The sequence below is a fragment of the Macrotis lagotis genome, chromosome 7 (assembly GCF_037893015.1).
Source record: "Macrotis lagotis isolate mMagLag1 chromosome 7, bilby.v1.9.chrom.fasta, whole genome shotgun sequence".
Taxonomy (NCBI): domain Eukaryota; kingdom Metazoa; phylum Chordata; class Mammalia; order Peramelemorphia; family Peramelidae; genus Macrotis; species Macrotis lagotis.
The window spans coordinates 203,009,310-203,033,335 of record NC_133664.1 but is presented as its reverse complement, the minus strand read 5'-3'; the positions used below and the strand labels follow the sequence as shown (position 1 = coordinate 203,033,335).

At 35.7% G+C, this 24,026-nt stretch overlaps 1 protein-coding gene across 1 annotated transcript in view; it reads right to left on the bottom strand.

Annotated features, from left to right (window-relative positions):
* GRIN2B (glutamate ionotropic receptor NMDA type subunit 2B) overlaps window positions 1–24,026 on the bottom strand; it is a 446,579-nt gene that overhangs the window by 360,479 nt on the left and 62,074 nt on the right. The window lies entirely within an intron of this gene.

Here is a 24,026-nt window from a genome sequence, read left to right as displayed (position 1 = left end):
TTATTATTTTATCATTGAAGAAATTGAGGTAAAGGTTAAATGATTTGCCCAGGGTCATATAGCTAGTAAGTGTCTAAAGATGGACTTGAACTCAGGTCTTCCTATCTTTAGGGCAGCATTCTATCCATCACCATCCTGAAATTTCTTTATCTGAAGTATCAATGGAATCACAGATCAGGTCCAACAAAATGTAAACTGAAATGTTTCTATCTTTGCTTAAAAATAAACTGCTCGAGAGAAGGAATGATTTTCTGTTCTTAATCTTAGCATACCTAGCACCTAGCACATTGCCTTGTATAAACTAAATATTGAACAAGGTCTTGTTGAACACAGAAATGTAGTACTCACCTGTAATGCCTACTGGGGGAGGCTGAGGTTAGTGAATCGCTTGAACTACATTAGACAGTGACCTATACCTAAAACAAATATGAGCTCCTGCTATTGGAAGGTGAGTAGGAGGGAAGGACCAGGCTGCCAAAGAAGGTCAGAAAAATAGAGCAAGTTAAATCTTCTGTGCCAATCCCTATTGGGATTAGACCCATGTATAACCACAGCACTTCTACTGAGATAAGGAGATCTAGTCTCAAGAAAAAAAAAGGAAACTCTGTTGAAATGAATGATCTTCAATGTTCCTTCCAATTCTGACATCCTGTGATTCCGAGATTTCAAACATTAGTCTTCTACTAACTACCTTGACTATGCCCTGCAGCATGAATTCTCAGACTGGTACTTTTCATAAAGCCCGTAAATATGAATACTTTCTATTTTGCTTTTATTTTCATTGATATGTTTATTTTCCTGTGTTATTATTTCTTTCAGTATGATATACAAAGACTTCTACAGTCAGACCCAATCTTACTTATTTTTAATCTTTATCTCCTGCTCTTCCTGAACAGAAATGATATATTCTAATTTGAAACCATCCTTTGTTCCCTAAACATTAATTATACTTTTCCAGATCTAGAGTCAAATTCTACTGTCTTCCTGGAATGCTTCCTATATTTCTCATTGCTATTTACTGTAATCCTACCCCCTTTTGGGGTTCGGTTCAAGTGCCACCTCCATCCCTACCAAATGCTATTTCCCTTTTTTTGCTACATTGCTGGAGCAATTATTCTATATTACTCATCTGTATGGCACTTGGTACAAACTGCCTTGGACTATAAATATTGGTTTAGATGGCTCAACAAAACAACATTCTTCTCAGTTCCCAGCTTCATAGTCTTAACGTTATCCTCAACTCTTCACTATTCTTCACTGCATAGAATCACACTGTTACCTTAATCTCATCATTTCTACCTTCAAAACATCTCTTGTACCCTTTCCCTTCTATCTACTCAAACTGCCACCTTGCTAGTTCAGGCCCTCATCACTTCTTGTCAGAACACTGCAATTATCTCCTTTTTGGTTTTCATCTTGTCTCATGTTTATATAAGCTCAAATTCATTCTCCAATCAACAATTCAAGAAATTGTTCTAAAGCACAAAAAAATGACATCAAATACTACTTTCCACAAGAAACATTTCCTGACTAGCTTACTGGGCTTGTATTAATTTTCTACATATTCTTTCTATACTTATATTTCTATACTATACATTTCCATAGTGTATATTTAGTGTCCCTCATTAAAATGAGAGGATGGGAACTGTTTCTTTTCTGTCTTTGTATTCCCAGTGCCTAGCAAAGTATTTAGAACATAGCAGTAGGTGTTTAATAGATGCTTACTTGATTGTTTATTTGATTGACTTTTCTCCTATACCACATTGTAAGAAAGTTGAAGGTAGGGACCGTATCTTGTACAACTTTGCATCCAAAAGAATGAATATAGTAATTGTTTAGTAAATATCTAATGAATAAATCAATTTTCCACTCAAAATCTTTTTTCAAAAAAAACTATGGATGTAATAATAATAATATTAATGATAATAATTAGGAGAAGAATAGATGGCATTTATATCATACAATAAGATTTGCAATATACTTTACAAATATCTCATTGAATCCTCACAACAATCTTAGGAGGTAAATTATTATTGCCCTCATTTTACAAATGAAGAAACCAAGGCAGACACTTGTTAAGTGACTTTTTGCAAAGTCATACAGTTAGTAAATGTCTCAGAGTAAATCTGAACTAATGCCTTTCAGGTTATAAGTCCAGTGCCACCTAGTTTGTATTAGTAGAATAACAGTTATGTTATAACTATTTATCCTATACAGTCATTGCTAGGACACATTTCTCAACTCAAGGAAGTTTAAAAAGCATCTATAACATTTTATTCTAGGGGATAAGGACACCAACACCAAACATTTTCCCACTAGGCTTCACATCTTTGACTTTTTTTGGTTCTGCCTCCAGAAACCTCATGATCCTGTAAGATGGTATTAGTATTGCTACACTATAAGTGCCCTCTGCCAGGGCAGCTAGGTGGCACAGTGTATAGAGCACTGGCCCTGGAGTCAGGAGTACCTGAGTTCAAATTCGGCCTCAAACCCTTAATAATTACCTAGCTGTGTGACCTTGGGCAAGTCACTTAACCATTTAACTTCACATACAGGGTCATCTCTAGTCATTCTGATTCATATGTGGCCACTGAATGAAGATGGCTCTAGAGGAGAAAGTGAGACTGGTGACTTAGCAAAGTACCTCCTCACTCAAATCCAATTCATGTGCTTGTCATGGTATCACTTCCCTGATATCCTGGTCTTCTTTGAGGACAAAGGACAAATATCATTATCATCACCCTCTGCCTTTCTGTTTGGAGGATAGATCAAAGAGCTCTTTTCAAAGCCTCTATTTTAGGGGGGGCACCTGGGCCAGTCATTTCTTTATTGCTGGCCCAGCTTCTCTATCATGCCCCCATAAGGGTATTTCCTTCTTCCTTCTTTTTAACTTTGCTTTGTGTGTTAGATTGTAAACTTCTTGAGGAACAAGGAAATATTTCTTTTTCATTAAAAAATATCTCAGAATCAATGCCTGGCACATAAAGACATATCTCAAAGAGAGAGAAAGAGAAAAAATAAGTAAGTGAAGGCAAGTGAAAGATTTGTAGGGAGTCACATTGTAAAAATCCTTGAAATGTCAAAGATAAACATAATTTATCTTTGATGTTAAAGGTAATAGGGAGACAGTGAAAATTTTTGAGGAGAGCAACATTATCACATCTATGTTTTAAAATCTTATTCTAGTAGTTGTGAAGGATGTATTGGAGAAAAGATACAAATAAAGTGTCTATTCTAACAATCCAGCCAAAAAGAGATGATGGCCTTAACACTTTTGATAATGTGAGTGAAGACCAGTGTAAAATGGAGAAAAGGACTAAAGAGTTAATGGGACTAATTATATTTATTCTATTTTTCTCCAAAACAAAGCTTTTCTGCTTCCAAATAACTCCAACTTGATTTAGTTCAGATTTGATTCACACCAAAATGTTTAATAAAAGAATCCACAGCCATAAACATTTCATATTCATTTCTCTGCATTTGAAAGAACATCGTAATAATTTACTGGTTATTTTCACTTTGAGACAGTTCTTAATGATTACCCCTATTTTACAATGAAAATTTATTCAAGGTCAGAAGTAGGGCCGAGTCATCAATTCTTAGCTTCAGGCCTACTGATTAGATGCCATGGCTCTGGTGCCTATTTGTTTTAACCTCAAAACCTAAGCAAAGTGAAATCCAACCCAAAGAATTTTACCTTTTTTGAGTACCATGAACATAGTGGAAGTCTGGGATAGCCTATAGACCCTTTTTCAGAATATTTTTAAATCAATAAAAATACATAGGATAAAAAGGAAATGTAGTTATCAAAATATTAAAGAAATTTCCTAACCCCAAGTTAAAAGCCCCTGATATAGCTATAAAGTATTTGTAAATCAAACTTTCAAATAAATATCACAAACACTTCATTGTGCCATTAAAGAAAGGAAATGGTTAAAATACCTATTAGATGATGTCTTCATTTCAAATAATAAAATTAAGAATAGTTTCAATTTTAGAAATCCATGATTCAGTTCAAGTTCTAATATGAATAATATATCCTGCTTACTTAAATTTCTTCTTTCATCTCAGACAAGTTCCATAAAAATGCATAATTTTCTGCCCTGAAATCTTGCTAATGCTTACTATGTAGCTTTCCAATGACATCTGTGTTCTCTTCCATGTCAGAAAAGGCAAATGATCCCCATATGGAGACTCCCACATATCTATTGGCATTACTTCCTGCCAGTAGAGAAATATCAATCAATCCTGTTAGCCCACTTCTTTTTCCCCACACATCAATCCATAGGATGCCCTAATCCACTCCTTCACCTCACCCCACATTCTCTTCCTTCATAATTACTTTATTTCCTTCATCTAGTACCTTACTAAACTTTACTAGGCAAGGAAAGAGTCTTGTTAACACAAAAAATTTTCCTCAATTTCAATCAGCAAGAAGGGAAAAAAATGTCTAAATTAAGCTTCCTGATTACTGAAATTAATCTTGTCATTTAGCATCCGTGTTCTACTGAACAGGGTCTTTGATTAGCCTTCTTGTTGGAGAATATTACAAGCAGGCATTTATTAAGTTGAATACATTTTTTTTCCTCAGACAGGCAACTGAGAGGAAGGGGAAGGAAGAGGGACAGTCAGTATATGAAAACTAGAGCACTCAGTAAAGCAGACCCTGACCCTGCCTCTAGCTACATGCTCCCTAGATAACAAAGTAATCCTGGGAACATGATTTACATTCCTCCAAGCTGCCCTTTATAGTTTTTCCCCACAAGATGAATATCACCCAACACAGTAGCTGGCTATTTATATAAAAAACAAAGAAAATAGAAGTAATTGGTTATTTAAGGGTTTTTAACTCCCTTTATAAAGGAAATAATAGTCTACTACAAAGGCTAATAATAATGACTAAGATCTTGACATGTATGTGTGCTTATCCTCATTCTCTATCTCTAACAGTGATGAATCCTGTTTCTTTGTAGCACTGAATTATGGCCAGTCCACAAAGAAAGTCCATTTGACTATCTATCAGAATGTATATATTTTTAGACAGCAAAAGGGAAACAGTATCCACATAATTTACATGCTATCATAAGATCACAGAATTTAGGTCTAGAAAGGAAAATAGATACCATCTAATCAATCCCTCTCATTTAGGAAACTGAGATGCAGAGTGGTGTAGTAACATCTTTCTTAAGGACACATAATTTTCATGTTATAATGCATAGACTAAATTATTAGATGCAGAATTCAAAGCCAGGAGCTAGAATTCTTGACATTAAACTGCTCTTCCAAACTCCAAAGATTTACAATCCCTTAAGTACTCTAGAAGTCTTCTCTTGGCTTGATGTCAATTCTGAAACTTTCAGAAGCAAGGTTTGCCAACTCTAATACCAAGGAAGATCTAAGGAAGGTCTAAGACCTATTTCATAAAAATCCAAAGGGATTTACTGCTTCAATTAAACTCTTCCATAATTTCCTTAGATTTTTTTGCCTAGGATCACTAGCTCATGCTCCTTAAGGATAATCTTTCCATAGTTTCCAGTAGAATTTATATAATTCTGAATTACAGCTACAAATCCAAAGAACAAAAATTCATCCATTTAGTCAAAAATTCTTTGTAAATTTGTCATTGTCTGTATCATTCTTGAAAGGCCTTTTGATTCTATTTGTATTTTAGTTACTTAATGAGCTATATCAGTAAATAAGTTAATTTTATTATATTGACAAATCCAATAGCCTATATCTTTCAACATCTTTTACTTTTTTTTCTTTAAAATGATGTCAGCTTATTCCAAAAGTATTTCTATAAGTTTTTGATTTGCTTATCATGTCCTCTAAGAATGTCGATCAATTATCTTCCTGGTTTTGGGCATGGAAGTAAGTATTCATCTTTTTATAGCTGCCTGAAGACATTAGACTCAATATTTTTGTTAATATAATTTCAATTTTTGTTAGAATACTTTTCAGATTAGTTATGGTATATTTCGCTGTTCCATGTTAAGATTGACAATTCATAGGTATTCATTACTTAAACTTATTATTTCCATTCATCTTTAATTTTATGATGCAAGAAAATCTCTTAAGTAATTCAGACACAGCCTTCTTGATATGTTTTTGCTTGATGAGTAATTCTTGGAGAAGACCTGCCTAATTTTTTGTGATTCCCCTATTTCACAGTTAGATATTCCTGTTGCTGATGCTCCTCTTATACTCTACCATCACCAGATGAATACTTCTTATACCTAGAACTGATTGTCTATGTAAATATATCGATTATGTATTAGTTCAATATAACTTCTAGTCAAAAGTTCAAAGCCTTCAGTCTCTATCCTTCCTGAACACGCATTAAGAATTTACATTTCTGGGGTCCAAAATATGTTTATATTACTGTGGAAAATGCTATATTGTGAATGAACAGTTTAATATGCTTTAATGAAACCATACAGCTTAATGATTAATAAAACACTTGGGATCTAATATTTATTTAATTTGGAAGTTACTCTTTATTGTTATTATGTAGTACCACCTCATGGGTTGAGGTTAAAAAAGACAATGTCTGAGAAAGCACTTCAAAATCTATAATACTATATATTAACATAAGGCATTAGTTGTCTAATTCCCAAAATCAAAGAATACTAATATTTATTCCTTCTGTTTAAAATCCATGTGAAGTTGTGGGTCAATCAATAAACTATATAGTTCAAGGGCAGAGAAGACACAGCATATATTCATTTTCAGCACTGTCTGTACATATTGTACAAGAGAAGCAAGTTGTCAAAATGTTCAAACATAAGACCTACTTGTTCTCCAATTCTAGAATTTATTTACTTCTCTGTCCTCATTAATTAAGGTCACATCTCAGTAAAAGTAATTATCTTTGAAAAGACTAACAAATCATAAGATGATATTGCATGTATTCATGTGTCCATGTATTTTTGTGTATTATATTCTTAGATCACTGTGAACCCTAACTCAGAGGAGAGAGGGAAAAAAATGTCCCAGGCTTTTTGAGGTGAATGATGAAAAATACTAGTCATAGCATCATTTCAATGGAAAGAGCAGGCACCAAAAACTGAAAATGAACACAACATATTATTTTTCATTCTCATGATATTGATTGAATCACCTGGAAGAGAGAGGAGAGAAAAGGAAGGGAAGAAAAGGAAGGGGGAAAAAGAAGGAAAGGAATAATAGGGAGAAGGGGAAGAAGAGTGGGAAATGAGAAGGGAAAAGAGAAAAGAAGAATTATTGCAAGGAAAGTGAAGTTTGTAAAAGGGCAGAAGAAGGGAACATGTTTCAATTTTCAAAAGGAGAAACAAGCTTAACAATATTTCTCGTGTTCTTCCATTGTAGGTGAAGTTGTGTAGGCTGGAAGATACTATAATTAGGTAAATTTGAAAGTATTGAATGGCTTAACTCAAAGAGTAATCTTTAATGGTTTAATATCAACCTGAAAAGAATTTTCTAGTGGAATGCATGATTTTATGTCATTTTATGTCATTCAGCATTTTCATCAATAACTTGAATAAAAGTATAGATGGCACATTTAATAAGTTTTCAGATGACACGAAGTTAAGAAATATAGATAATATTTTGGATGCTAGAATCAGGATCCAAAAGTTTGGTAGACTAGAATATTGGCCAATTCTATTAAGATGAAATTTGATAAGGTTATATGTGAAATGTAGATTAAAAAAATAAACTATATAAATAGAAAATGAGAAACAGTCGGGTAGATGTTTGTCTAAACTCAATATAAATTAACAATATATTATAAATTAACAATGTAATATTTCAACAAGTAATTCAAATGGTTGCATTGGGGATCATGTATAGGACTGTGGCATCATGTTTAGGATTGGGGAAAGAAGCCAAAAGCATTAGGTTCTAAACTTTAGAAATTATGTTGATCACCTGAACTGCTTCCAGAGAAGCACAACCAAGATGGTAAAGGGTCTCAACATCATGTCATATGAAAATTAGTTGAGGGCAGAAACAAGATGGTGGCATCAGAACAGCCTTTCCTAGGAGTTCTCTCAAAAATATTCCAAAAACATTAAAATCATAGCTCTAACTAAATATTTGAGAGACAGAACTCACAGAAGGATCCAGTGAGGCAATATTCCAGCCCAAGGAGCTTGGAAAATGATGGGGAAAACTCTGCCCCACAGGGGTGAGGGGGTGGCAGCACAATCAGGATTATCACACCTGAACAAAGGAGCTCCAGTCTTCCCAGAACAACCCACTGGGCACCTAGATGCCTGGGTCATGGGGAGCACCAGCTCCTGGCAGAAGAAGCAGTTTTCTGACCTGGCAACCCAGGAAACACCAAGCACAACTTGGAAGATCAGCAGGGAAAACTCTGCCAGAGTGAGTAAGTGCCAACATGGCCCTCAGCACGGCCACAGTCACCAGCATAGCTATGGCCTTCAGTGCAGCCCAAATCCCAGGAAATGGAAGCAGGCACACAGAGTCACCTGGCAACAATGCCTGGTAGCTTCTACCAGAGTGCTCAGCCCACGGAAGGTAAGGGATGGGGGGAGACTGTCAAAGTCTCTCCTCTGGCCTTTGGATGGGACTCTTGTGCTTTGTCCATATTCAGAACTTGGTCACAGTCTGGAAGCCTCCTATTCCCAACCACAGACCAGAGCACAGACAGGAGAGCAGTCAGAGCCTCACATATTGAGGTCCTTGCAGGGCTGGCTCAATAATATTCAAAAACTTGAGAAGCACCCCACAGGATGGGGAAATGAGTAAAAAGAAAAAAAAGGAACCTGACCATAGACAATTACTTTGGTTCCATGGAAGACCAATACACATACTCAGAAGATGACAAAGTCCAAGCTTCTGCACCTAAATCCTCCAAGAAATGTAGAAGTTGGCTATTTCATAGCTCAAAAAGGATTTTGAAAATCAAATAAGGGAGGTAGAGGGAAAATTGGGAAGAGAAATGAGGGAGATGCAGAAAAAACATAAAAACCAAGTCAACAGCTTAATCAAGGAGATTCCAAAAAATGATGAAGAAAATAACATATTAAAAAATTAGTTTTGGTCAAATGGAAAAAAAAACAGTTCAAAAAGTTAATAAGGAGAAAAATCCCTTAAAAAGCAGAATTGGCCAGATGGAAAAGGAGATGAGGAAGCTCTCTGAAGAAAAAAAATCCTTCAAATGTAGAATGGAGCTAAAGGAAGTTGATGACTTTGTGAGGAATCAAGACATAATAAAAAATATGAAAAGAATGAAAAACTAGAAGAAAACATGAAATATCTTAATGAAAAAATACACTAGATCTGGAAAAAACAGATCCAAAAAGAACAATTTAAAAATTATTGGGCTACCTGAAAGTCATGATCAGGAAAAGAGCCTTGACTTCATTTTTAAAGAATTTCTACAGGAAAATTGTCCTGATATCCTAGAAGCAGAGGGCAAAATAGAAATTGAGAAAAATCCACTGATCTCCTACTGAAAGAGATCCAAAGCCAAGTTACAGAACTCCCAAGTCAATGGGAAAATACTATAAGTAGCAACAACAAAACAATTCAAATATTGTGGTGCTGCAGTCAGGATTACCCAGGACTTAGCAGCATTCACATTAAGGGCTCATAGGCCCTTATAGGGCTTGGAATATAATATTACAGAAAGCAAAAGAACTTGGAATGCAACTGAGAATCAACTACCCAGCAAAAATGAACATCCTTCTCCGGGAGAAAACATGGTAAATTAGTTGAAGGACTGATTCAGAAGAGATAACTTGGGGAGAAATGATTGAAGTCTTTGAAGGACTACCATGAGGAAGAATTAGAATTATTTTGCCTGGTTCAGAAGTCAGAACTGACAAAAATGGGTAAGAATCATAGAGACATTTTTCAATTTGATATAAAGCAAAAATAATTAAAAGTCAAATCTAAAAGTGAAATTAACTGATATGGAAGGTCATGAATTCTCCATCAATGAAGGTCTTTAAGAAAAGGCCCAGTGGTCATTTATTCCATGTGTTATAGAACAGAATTTTATTCAGGTATGAGTTGAAATAGATGGCCACTGGGGTCTCTTTTAAAACTGACATTCTTTGACACTTTAACTTTTAGATGAATAACTTTTTGTCCTTTCCTCAAACCCTTAAGCTATCTAGGCTTTTTTTTTCCTTTCAAAAGCTTCAAAGAAAAAACTCACAAGGATATTCAGTTTCCCAATATACTGGTAGGTTTTTTTCTTTACCAAGATCCTTCTAAGATTATAGAGGAGTTGCTTTGAATCATAATTTGTATACTCTCAACTATGAGCATTTTCATTTTATAAAATGTTCATGTAGAAATTCCTCCATGTTTCTAATTTTCTAATCTGAGTTCTTATACTTTATTTATCTCTTTCAGTTCTCCACAGATATTATAGCTTTATATTTTGTGTGTTTCTCCCCTCTAGCACAACATTGTACAAACATTAAACTTTTTTAAAAAAAAAAAGGAGAGAAGAAGAAGAGAGGAGAGAAAAGGAGAGGAGAGGAGAAAACAAAAGAGATGAGGTGGGGAGGAGAGAGAGAAAAAGTAAATTCAAAGGACCCCAGCTGGGGTTTTTTTGGCAAAGATATTAGAGTGGTTTGCCACTTCCTCCTCCTGCTCATTTTACAGCTAAGGCACTGAGGCAAACAGGGTTAAGTAACTGCCCCAGTGTCACATAGCTAATCAGTATCTGAGATCAGATTTGAACTCAGCATGGTGAATCTTCCTGCTTTCAGACCCAGCACTCTATCCACTATGCTCCTTTAGAATAAAAGACATGAATGTATTTAGCAATGCATTCCATTCCCAAATGCAGTATACACCATTAATCATAAAAATGTAAGCCATTATTTTTGACACCACAAGACTGGAGCAATTTCTAAATACCCAGGGATCTACAACAACTTCCAGAAGAAAATAGTGAAAAGTAATTAAGGGTAGGTTGTTTATGGAGGAAGGAAAATAGGTTCATTGGAGGGGGAAAAGGGAGGTGTCTACAATTGGGAGGAAATTCCCTGTTTGTCATATCCTGTACTAAATTCTAAGTTCTTTGAGGATAAGGACAGTAAATTGAAATGTCAAGAGAACAGAATTTTGTATCCATTATTATGGTTTTCTTAAAGGTACTCAGGGCAACCAGTTGAGAAAGAAAAAACATGGAATAGTGGGAAAAGCATTGAATCTGGGAGTTAATATCATGGAATATTATTGCCCCCAAAGAACTGAACAAAGAGATGTTTTCAGAGAAACCTGGAAAAATTTGCATGAAATAATGCAGAGTAAAATGAATGGAAGCACTGTAATGATCAATGATCTTGTTTGTTTTTTCTTTATTTTGTGAGGTCACACAGCTAGTGAATATCAAGGAAGACAAATGATCTTGAAAGTCTTGATGTCTTTCATCAATGATATAACCACCACAACTGTGGAGATAAAGATAAAGTGTATTACTCACCACCTGATAAGTAGTATATTCAAGATGCAAAATGAGACTTCTTTTTTTATACATGACTAATGTGGAACTTTATTTCATTCAACTATTATAAGAATGATGTCCCATGTCTGACCTCAACAATTACAGATGTCCCCATTACAGCCCCTAACTTCTTTGACAATTAATGAGAGGTAGGAAGAAGACTTAGACATCTCTATGGAAGCAATTAATTAATTAGTAAAGGTAATTTAACTAGGTACAAAAAAAATCTTTGATATATGGGGAAGGAGTGAGTGACATAAGATAAAGTGAAATGATATTATACAAGAAATATGTTAGTATTGGCTAAAGAAACTCAGTCACTCCATGAAGATTTTACAAAAAATAACAGACCAAGGATTCAGGTGGTAAATTAAAATCCCCCTCTTGTGTCCCTTAAGCCAATCTTCTTAAAGGCTTAGCTGAGGGGCAGCTAGGTGGCTCAGTGGATAAAGCACCCGCCCTGGAGTCAGGAGTACCTGGGTTCAAATCTGGTCCTAGACACTTAATAATTACCTAGCTGTATGGCCTTGGGCAAGCCACTTAACCACATTTGCCTTGCAAAAAAAAAAAAAAAAAACCTAAAAAGAATAAATAAATAAAATAAAGTGTGGCCTCAGATCTCAGATACTTCCTAGTTGGATGATCCTGGGCAAGTCACTTAATCCTGTTTGTCTTACTTGTGGGTGCTAGGTGGCATAGTGGATAAAGCACCGGCCTTGGAGTCAGCAGTACCTGGGTTCAAATTAATAATTACCTAGCTGTGTGGCCTTGGGCAAGCCACTTAACCCCATTTGCCTTGCAAAAACCTAGAAAAAAAAAAGGCTTAGCTGAAATTGTTCTCACTTTGCACTGAAATGTGAATGTGAAATTCTAGAGCAGAAACCCTTGTGAAGTTCAGCAGACCAGGGCATTTAGACATTTCAAAGGTATCCTAGTCATGTATCTAGAGCAGTGGTGCCTGTGTTGCAAGCCTAGGACATTTACACTGAGACTAGATACATAAAGACAACTTGAAACCACAACAGGAAGTCCAGACAAGCAATACCATGCCTAAGGAGAAACCCATGAGGATTCCATGAAAGAAGAAAGATTTCCATCCTCTAGAAGCTGTGACCCTTTGTCACAGGTACTTTCTGAACTTGAGCTCACTTTCTCCTAGACTCTGTCCTGGTAGAAGAGTGTGGCACAGACTTTTGGGGAGAGGTTTAATGGCTATTTCATCTGACCTTCATAAATACTTCTAAACACTAATTAAGCCAGGTTAAGTAATTGATATCAAATGATAATTAATGGGCAAGCCATAGAGAGTGCCAGGAACAGAAGAGAGAAAGTCCATGAGATAGAGAATTAAAAGCATACCCTATTTTTTTTAGTCCCTTGGGATTTCCTAGAACCATAAAGAGAGACAGAGTCAGGTCTGGAGACCCAGCCTGCCAGGATACATGGGGGTTGGGAAGATTAGCTCAAGAACAAACATTGCACTGTGCATATTGGTTAGAAGGTATTCCTTTTTTCCTTTCCTTTTTTTGCAGTTGAAGGGACAGGAGTAAAGGGGGAAGAAGAGAAAGAAATGGGACTGACAGAACCACCATCACCACCTCAAAAATAAGAAACAATCAGAAGGAAAACTTGAAGAAATCACAAGCAGGACAAGTTTCAAAGGTTACTTTTTGAATTATATACTGTAAATGAAAAACAATTTCTACAGAAAAGATATGTGAAGTTGCTTGTGGAATCTTTATAATGTATATGGAAACAATCATGTTATTTAGTATCTGTTCAGAATTTTACAAAAAAAATCAGTTAATTTCTTCTCAATCTTTGCTCATCTGTAAAATAAAGGAAATAAAATCATCAGATCCCTCAAAGCACTGAGAATAGGGGCTGGAATAATAAATATCTTGAAATGAAATAAATCTAGCATGACTCTATCAAATAAGAATTCTTTGAAAGAAAATTTAAGGGGCAACTAGGTAGTACAGTGGATAGAGCACTGACCCTGGAGTCAGGAGTACATGAGTTCAAATCCGGTCTCAGGCACTTAATAATTACCTAGCTGTGTGGCTTTAGGCAAGCCACTTAACCCCATTGCCTTGAAAAAAAAAAACTAAAAAAAAATTTAAAAAAATTTCTAGGTGCATTTTTGTAAGAATCTAGAAAGTAAGAAAAACCCTGTAGTGCTAGTGGGTTTCCAAACTTTTTGAGCAAAACAAAATATTTAACAGAACATCACAGTTTTTCTACTGTTAGCAAATGTTGATATTATGACAATTCTTGGTCCATATATGAATTTGTAGTCCTCTAAGCATCCCAAAACCTACATTACAGTAGGAAACAGTGCTCTAAAACATTGTTTTATGCTGTCATTTATATCAATTCAAATCTAGTCTATTCAATTAGCATTTATTAAGTGCCTTCCAAGTTTCAAGTACAGTGACAGGTTCTATAATTAAAAAAGAAAAAACAAAACAGTACTTACCTTCTAATAGGAAAATGACTTAAGAAAACATACAAGCATATGCAAAATATATATAAAGTAAATTTAAATTAAATTATTTCAGGATTGAGGTAAAGAACTGGAGGACTTGGAAAAAGTTCTTGTGGGATATAACTACTGGGAAGTGATTTGAAGGAAGCCAAGTTAAAATTTCACTTTTGAATTTGAATTCCCCTTTGGCATATGACAGGTATCTAATAAATTCTAGTTAATTATTAATTCTTCCAGGTGATAGTAAGGAGAGAGGGAGACTATTCCTTGCATGAGGGACAGTTTGTACAAAGGCATGGAAGTGGAGGTGCTACAGGAGAATGTACAGGGGAATTAATGTGAGACACATTTGGAAAATCAGCATGGAACGAAACTGTGAAGGGTTTTAAAATGCAAAACAGGAACTTCTAGTTTAACCTATAGGTAACATAGAACCAATGCAGACTCTTCAATAGGACAGTGACATGGTTAGAGCTATGCTTTAAGAATATAATTTTTTCATATCTCTGGAGGAAAGGAGACTAGTACTTATTAAATTACTGCTATGTATCAAACACTCTGCTATATGATTTAAGAATATTTCATCTGATCCTCTCAAAATATTTTTGAGGTAGATCATTATTATCCTCATTTTACAGCTGAGGGAACTGAGGTAAATGAAAATTAAATAACTTGATTAGGGTCACACAGCTAGTAAGTGTCTGAGGTCAGAATTGAAAACTGATGTTCCTGATTCCAGATAAAATGTTTAACCCACTGTACCACCTAGCTATCCAAGGGAGAAAGATTAAGTTCAGAAAGAATCATTTAAAAATTCCTATAATAGTCCTATTTCAGGTCTGTTTGACTTTCCTGATTCATTCCACTGTGGCTTTTGAAACCATCACTTTATTATAAACAAACTATTCTTACTCTACCAAGTTTTACTACAGTGTTTTTTAGCCCTCTTCAAATGAATTGACACTTGATTTTTTCCTTAAGAACATACTCAAAAACTTCTCCCACTTTCCTGTCACCATCACAAAATTATTATTAAATTTTTATCCTTCAAAGTTCAGATAAATGGATTATGGAATTTCAGAGTGGGAAGAATTTTTGAAATCCATTTAATCCAAGACTTCATTTAACAAGAATCCTGTCTACAATTTCCTGCCAACTTATTATCCAGAGTTCATTCTATGATGAGAAATTTGCCAAATATGAGGTGACTAATCCATTCCACATCTGGTTGGGGCAGGTAAGTAGATAAGGTACCTGGTCTGGAGTCAGGAAGACCATCTTTTTGAGTTCTAATCTGACCCATGACACATCTAGCTGTGTGACCCTAAGCAAGTCACTTAGCCCTGCTTGCTTCAGTTTCCTCATTAGTGAAATATACTGGAGAAGTAAATGGCAACCATTCTAGGATTTGTGCCAAGATAACCCTAAATCAGATCACAGATTGTTGAAAAGAATTGAACAACAGAAGATTTTCACTTATTGCAATTTTTACTTATGGCTTTGAGTTCTGATCCCCTCACCAAAGTAGAACAAGTGTAGTCCTTATTCAATATGACAAATATTAAAATTCTTGCATAGTTCTAATGTCTCTCTTAAGTATCTTTTTTCTTTCTTACAAGTTCTCAGCTTTTGAAAATATCACAGATCACAAAGATCACCACCTTCCTTTCCACTCTATCACAAACAGATCAATCTCACAGAATTCAATATTCATTTTGTTTTTTTCTAAATTTAATAAATATCAATTAAATGAGTATTTCCTCATATAAGGAGAAGAGAAATGTACATGAAACCAGAAATTTCTTGATCTTCCTTTTAGGTGCAAATTCAACATGAAACTTTCAAAACTGTCCTGTTTGTGTTTCAGTATGATCTTCTGGTATATAAGTAGATAGATGGATAGATGGATGGATAACTGATAGATGTATGATAGAAAGATGGATGCTTGGATGCATGAATGGATGGATAGATATGGATAGAGGTAAAAATATATATAAAAGCTTAGATGACTCTTCTTTCTTTTTTGTGGTAACCCTGTCACTTCCTCAATTCTTCCCACTCACCACTACCCCATTCTAAATCCACCACCCAAAACTGACAAAAAGAAAAAAAGACCCTTTTAACAAATAAATCCATGTAACTTCTTCAATGCTAACAGCTTCTATTGCCTTTCTACTTCACTATGATCTGAGCAGCTTAAGTAATATAGAAGATAGAGTGCTGGCCCAAGTGTGAGGAAGATCTGGGTTCATAATCCAGTCTTAGATACTTTACTAGCCATATGACCTTGGACAAGTTATTTAACCTCTGTATGCCTTTGGTTTTCTCATTCATAAAATGGGAATGATAATGGGACCTACCTACCTGGCAGGGTTGCTGTTAGAATCAAATGAGATAGTTTTTGAAAGGTGCTTATCACAGTGACTAGGCACTTAATAAAAGCTTTTTCTTCCTACCTTTACCTTAATCTCAACAGGGTTCTCACTCCTGATGAGAAATTCTTCTAATAAACTTTTATTGGTTGAGTATTATATTGCCCACACATACCATTCGAAACTTAGTCTTCTTTTCTCAAGCTTACTAATTCCATCCATCCCAACTCCTACAATCACAACTAAGAATTTTAAAAACATCCTAAAGAGCTCCTTCACTTCCTTTACATTTCAAAACTTTTACTGCTTCATCCCTCAGGGTTCACTATTTCATCCTCTGGAAAGAAAATAAATCCTTAATACAAGCTACCATTAATCCTTCCCTATCTTCCTTTCACCATATCATCCCTTGAATCTGTCTTCCTTTGATTTCCAACCTTCTCCTTCATCCCCCAGAACCCTGGTCCTTCAGTCATCTCTTTTCTCTCATGTTTCTATGTCTCTCGCTTCTTTTCTGTCTACAAACAGGTGTGTTTTCCCAATAATACACAACTTTCCCTTCATCCTTCTATTTCCCCAATCTAAGATAAAATCTTTAAAATTCCTTTCACAGGGAAATGAAATGAAAGAGTAGTTTATCTTTGATAAGCCTACTTTCCTATAAAATTCACTAATTAAATTTAGAGCTGGAGAGAGCTGAGATTTCATTAAGTCTTTTAACAGAGGAGGAAACTGGTGTCTAGATGAGTTAAATGACAGGTCCAAGCTTATAGGAATGGTATAAAGCAGAAGTGGAATTCCTCAACCACTTGAAAGTCATAGCTTCTGTATTCACCATGCTAGTGAAACTACTTTCTCAAAGGTCACTTATGACCTCAACCAAACACAAAGGCCTTTTCTGCCCTCATCCTCCCTGACTTTTCTGATTCATCTGACATTTCAGACCATGCCCCTTATTTACTGATATTCCTCTCTCCTCCTTTAGCTTCTACCAATACCTCTTTCTCTTGCCATATCCATAAGCTGCCAAATACTGTCAATTCTCCTGCAAAAAGAAACTAAAATCTGTCTTCTTCTTTATACTGCCACTAACATCAACCAAGTCCAGATTGACATTACTGATTATCTGGAGCATTAGAAGAGCCTCCTAACTGCTCTTCCCAGTTTTATGCTTAACTCATCTTTCATCCTCTCAAAACACATTTGAGTGAATATTCTCTATGGAGATACTTGATCATGTAACTCCTTTGCACATACATGTGTCTGCATACACACACACACACACACACACACACACACCCTTCAGTGACTTCCCACTGACTACTAAACAAAATCCAAACATTCTTTCATCTGGAATTCAAGGTCATTCCCACTCTAGTACTTTTTACCTTTACAAACTCCCTCCCAATTCAATTCATTCCAACAGACATTTGTAAATAGTCAAAAGATATAAGGCACCATGCTAAGTGATTTGAGGAACATCAAGAAAGTCAGTTTGTCAACAGGGGAGTTGAAGAGGAGTAATGTGTATAATATAAGCCTGGTAAGATCGACTATGAAGGACTTTAAAAGCAAAAATGAGGATTTACATTTTTGGCCTGGAGGAAATAGGGAGCCACCAGGGCTTTTTGAGCAAGGAAGTAGCCTGTTCTTTAGAAATAGTGGTAAAAGAGGGGTAGTTAGGTGGCACAGTGGATATAGCACTGGCCCTGGAGTAAGGAGGACCTGAGTTCAAATTCCTGACCTGAGGTCAGGAGGACCTAAGACACTTAATAACTATCTAGCTTAACCCCATTACCTCGCGAAAGAAAGGAAAGAAAGATATAATTGTTACAGTCTAGAATAAATAAGGAAAAGACAACAAAAGTGGGGGTTTTTTTTGGGGGGGGGGGTAACCATATTAGGAAAAAGAGAAGGATTAAAGAAGAGACATGATCACTACTAAGGGTAGATGGAACAATTATGATAAATTACAAAGAGAAGGAATAAATATTCTATTGGTATATTTCTTGGAGAAAGGTATTTTTGTCCCCCAGGGAAATAAATATTTGCACTTGTAAAGTTTGAACAAAAATGGCTAATATTCAGTTGAAATCCAAGAGATAGAAATTTGGTAGACAGTCCCTAGCTATTCTTTATGTGATTAATGAACCCAGATGAGCTAGATTCCAGGACAGTGAAAGAACTAGATGCTAGCTAGGGAAAATGTGATAGCTGCTCAATGACAATAATCTTTAGAATACACTGGAAAAGAGACAACATTAGGATTAGGGAAAAGCAGATATTCTTATTTTTCATAGAATGGCAGAGTCCAATCTGAAAACTAAGACCAATTAGCCTGATTGCTAGCAAGATTATGGAACATTTTATTTAAGGAATTATTAGTCAACAGCTAGAAAAGGAAGTGTTGATCAAGGACAAGGTCACAATAGACTAACCACTTCAATTTTTAACAGTTTTAGACTGCTTGATCACAGAAATTCTGTAGCTTACATAAATTTTTAACAAAATATTCTTTTAGAGATAAAAATGGAGAGGTGTGGGATGAAAGAAAGCATAGTTTGGTGAACACAACTCAATTCAATTCAACCTAAGATCCAGGCATGTGTTCAGGCACCTATTTTGTTCCACATACTGTTTAAATGTCCAAACACACAGAGTAAGCTTGAAAGTTTTTATATCCATTTGAAAAGAAACATAGTGGAATTCCCACAGGGATCTGTAATCGACCCTGTGCTAGTTAACATTTTTAGCCCAGCTTTGTACTGAGGTATTTATGGGGTGCTCTTCAAATTTGCAAATGAAACAAAGCTAACACATTCTATGGCAAAGTGAGGGTTCAGAAAGATTCAAAAGATTGGTACACTGAGTTGACCAAATTTAATGAGTTGCATGTTAGTGAGAATAAATATAATGTTTTATAATTGGGTTCAAAAAGAATCAACGTAAGTATAAAATTGGGAAAAGCATAGAAGTTAGATAGAAGTTAATATGAAAAAGATTAGAAAGTTTTAGTAGACTGAAAGTACAGGACGATCACAGTATGGTACCAAAAGAAAAAAAAAAGAACTTATATGACAAGTTACATTGGTAGTAAAGAAGTTGAGAACCTAGATGCACACTTTCCTGCTCAACCTGTAGTGGAACACTGTGTTCAGTTTTTGATATTATACTTTGCTACTGCTCCTAATGCTGCTCTACTAATAATAATAACAACAGCAACAATATAATATATTGATAGCACTTTGAAGTTTGCAAAGAACTTTAGAAATATTATCTCACATACCTCATAATAACCTTGAAGTTCTGTTATTTTCTCCATTTTACCCAAAAGAAAACTGAGAAAGTCATTAAAAGGTTTCCCAGGAACACACAGCCAGTATGTATCTGGGTCCAGACTGGAACTCAGATATTTCTAACTCCATCCAATATGCCTCTAGTTCATATCCAAGAATCTAGATACCTTAAATAAAGCATTATTGTTAGGAAGAACATTAACAAATCAGAGAGAATGCTGAGAAGAGCAACTCGTGTGATAAAAGATCTCTATATCATGACATATGAGGTCTGAACAAGGAACATTTAGCCTTAAAGGAAGATTTAGAAGTCTAATGACAAATTTTCAAATCCTTGAACAGCTACCATTTGGAAGAAATATTAGACTTATTCTGCTTGACTCCAGAGGTCAGAAATGGAAGTTATGGGTCAAAGTTGCTGAAATGAAGATTTAGGTTCACCATAGAGGAAAACTCCCTAACAATTAGATTTTCCTAGGGTTCAAAGTGATATATGAAAGAATGTGTCAAGGTTGAATGGAACTGGAACTTTATTACTGGTGCCTGACAGTAGGTGGACCACACTTGGGAATGTTGACTTAAAATAATAGCACTGGAGAAAGATTTTTTGAACTTTCATGGATACCTCTAGAATCCTAGGGATTGGGGGAAAAGAAACACAGTCAGATTTATTCTGGGAGATTAGACCAGAGTTGCTATAAATATTTACTGATTAACGCATGATGTATACATTAGAAGAATACCCCAACAATATGCTAGGATTGGGAGGAAACATCATTAAAAATTTAGGAATTAAGGAAAGCTTCATTTTAAAAAATGAAATTTCATTTGCATTTGGATAGAAATACATAAATTATAGAATCTATGAGTTTTAAAGGATTTTGGTGGCTTTCTAGTTCAGGGGTCAAAAAAATATGACCATATCCAGCCTATAATTTATTTTTGTACTTTCAAAGAAATAATTTTTTTTGCAAATATCTGACCTTTTATAAAAAGATCAGTTTTTTGCAAATATCTATTTACTAAAAAAAACTGCCTGAGGGTTAATTTAGGCCCTTGGGTCATAGTTTATTAACTCATGATTTAGTTCAATTTTTATGATAGGATTCCCCTCTATCACATATACAATAAGAGGAGGCTCAATATCAGTATGAAGATCGTTAAGGAAATAGAACCCTCAAACTTTTGAGGCAATCAATCCGACTAATTGTCAAGAAGTTGCTTTTTTTTTTTTTGGCCTTGCTTAATTGCAGCTTCCACATACTGCTACTGGTTCAACCCTCTGAGGACAAATTAAATAAACCTAATCTTTCCTCTACATAATGACTCTTCAAAAAGAAAAGCAACAATCATGTTACTCTGAGTTACCCTGATTCAGTTACTCTGACTCGTCTCTTCTCCAGGCTAAATATCCCCAAATGCTTCAATCAATCCTTTTATGACATGGGTCTTGAGCTCTTTTACCATCTTGGTTGTCCTAATCTGGGCACTAGGTAGATGAGCATGACTTTTTTAACCATGGTGCCCAAAACTGAATGCAGTATTCCAGAAGAGGGCAGATGAGGGCAGGGTACAGTAAAACTACCACTTTTCCATTCCTAAAGTTTATCCCTTTTCTAATGCTATCCAAAATCACATTGATATTTTTAGCTGCCACATCACACTGATGACTTATAACAAGCTTGAAGTCCACTAAAACTCCCAGATCTTTTTCAGAACAACTGTTCACTAAAATGTCTCCTCCCCTTAACATTTCAAGTATAGCACTTAACATTTATCACTAATGAATTTCATTTAATGACAAGCAATTTAAAAAATCTTTCAGATCTCAACTCATAAATCTAAGTAAGATATATCAATAACATTGCTCTTGATTCAACAGATGAAGAAATAGATGAAATGGAAGTAGGACAATCAGGAAAACATTCATAAGACAGAATAACTTGGTTTAGCTAAAGCTTTAGATTAAGGGGAGAAGGAAGTCATAATATGCTTGGCCTTGACTATCAGGCAAAGAAATTTAACCTTTATGTAGACAAGAGAGAACCTCTGAATGTCAATGAATAGAAGAAGCCTAACAGAAATGACAAATAATAGAATTTTAAACCACTTTTTTTTTTTCTTCAGCCAAAGGAGAGGTAGACAGAGATAAAGGCTCAGAATTCTTTCTAGAGTTTGGGAACTAGTTACTTACTTTTATTTACCCTTTAACTTTCTGCTCATAGGTGCCCATAATAATGGAGTTGAGAGGTTACAATGACAGTCTCTGTTCAGATAAGGCATTTGGTTGGCTTTTTGGAACTAAGACTATGTGAAGCACTGAAATTCAAAACTAAGAAAGAGGGAGTAACAGAACCTAGTTTCCATAGCACTACCATGGAAACAGCTCTTTGTGAATCTGTGCCTACAGGCCCCCTCTGAAATTGAAGCATCTTTCTCCCTTTCTCTCTCCAACAACCACCTCCATATCACATGGCCCAGCCCCCCTCACAAATGATTAAGGGGTATGTTGGGAAAGTGGGGGCCTAACCAGATTCTTGCTTGGATATTAATATACATTAATGTCTTTGAGAAATGAGAAAAGAATTAATGTGTTTTTTCTCACTCTCATATATAAAGGCAAAACCCAAGACCCAATACCCTACAGTTAAAATTGCAAAATAAAATTCATGCCATGTAATATATTTAAAAAGTGAACCTAATAATCCCACACAATATTTTTAAATATTCCTTTGTTTGTCTAGAATACCTAGCATTCAAATATGAAGGATTTAATTAACAATTAGAAGATAGAATATGGTCCCCTTTAATCTGTCATATAGCAAAGGCAGAGAGGAAGAAGGCAAAGTATGACTTTTTTTCTGACTTCTGTCTGACAGGCTTATGCTTTGGGAAAAAATATTGAAAAAATCTTCTAGAAATGGATAGAAGTACTTAATAGGAAATATATGCTTTTTTTATTAAAATTTTGCATCCCACTTCCTCATTTCTATAATCTCTTTAAAAATATGGACAGAGTAAACCAGCTAGAATCTCTCTATATAAACACATATTCTAGCAATCTGTGAGCAAGTGAGTCACAAAAGTTCAGAATCCTGTTAATCAGCAGATGCTCCTGATTTTAACAGGATAGATCATGAGGCCAAGCAGCATGTCAACATAGTCCTAGGAGAAAAGACCTAAAAGGTAAATTCTGTTCTTAACCCCAAAGCATAAAGTGAGTGAACTTGGAGCAGAAAACCATTGTAAGGATTTTTAAATCCAGTGGTTTCAAGTGAGATATAGGCACCAGGGGTATGGTTTGAAAGATCACCTAACCTAACTAGAAGAGAAGTTGCATTTCATCCTCATAATCAGAGTAGGACTGGTCTCAAACATAAATTCACCACTCTCATGGCCAGAGTCATGTGCTGAAACGGATCTGGGAAGGAAGATTGTGCATTTACAAATAATAGGAAGGACTTTACCCAACAGTGCCTAAGCACCTTTGGTGGTTCTCATGGACCACTCTGAGTGACCAGATGATACCTAGAACTGGAAGGGAGAGGCACTTTTGTTATATTACCACTTTGAGCATGGGGAAAGATGAAGAATTCCACCCCTGGGGAAGGAGGGATTTAATTTGGCAGGGGGTAGGAGAGGGATGTTGGTGCAGCTGCGAGAAAAAATCTGCAAGAGATAATAACAGCAGAAGTCCTAACAACCATGCAGGGAGAGCAAGTAGTTGTGTAAATCTTCCAATCTTACTGGAAGGAGAATAGGGAATTGAGGCAGGTAGAGGTGATCTGACTACAGCTGAGTGGGATTGATAGTGATCTGCAGCACCAGGTTGGTCCTGGGTCCACTTGGCTCATCTGAAGTCCCAACTCCCAATCTAAATAACTCATAGCCTCCTCTCTCCCTTGCCCAGGTTGTTTGTTCTAGGATCCAGGTCTATTCCTCTTTTTCAGGGAGGTAGGTCCCAACCCAAGCTTCCCTTTACTTCTCACACAGGAGTAGCATGATTCCTGCTCCTTAAATCCCCTTACCCACTCAGTCTGATTCCTGACTAGGTCATACTTTCTTTTCTTACCACAACAACATGATCAAAGGACCCAGCCCTATATCCTTTCCCTAGGTAGATAGAGAAAAATACCGTGGGGGGGGGGGGGTGAAGAATTTAGAAATATTTTTAGGGAGAGCAAAAAAGGTAAAGGAGGTAATCATACATGTTAGCCCACACACATACCCACATATTCTCTGACTGGAGCACACCTCATACAACATAAGGGGAACAGAACTGGGTCAATTTCAGGTGCTCAAGGTCAGAACTGAAATATTAGAAAATGTGGTATGACCCAGCAATCCTTTGACTCTTAAGAGGGCAGAAAAGGGAGAGGGGTGCATAAAAAGAAGACTGG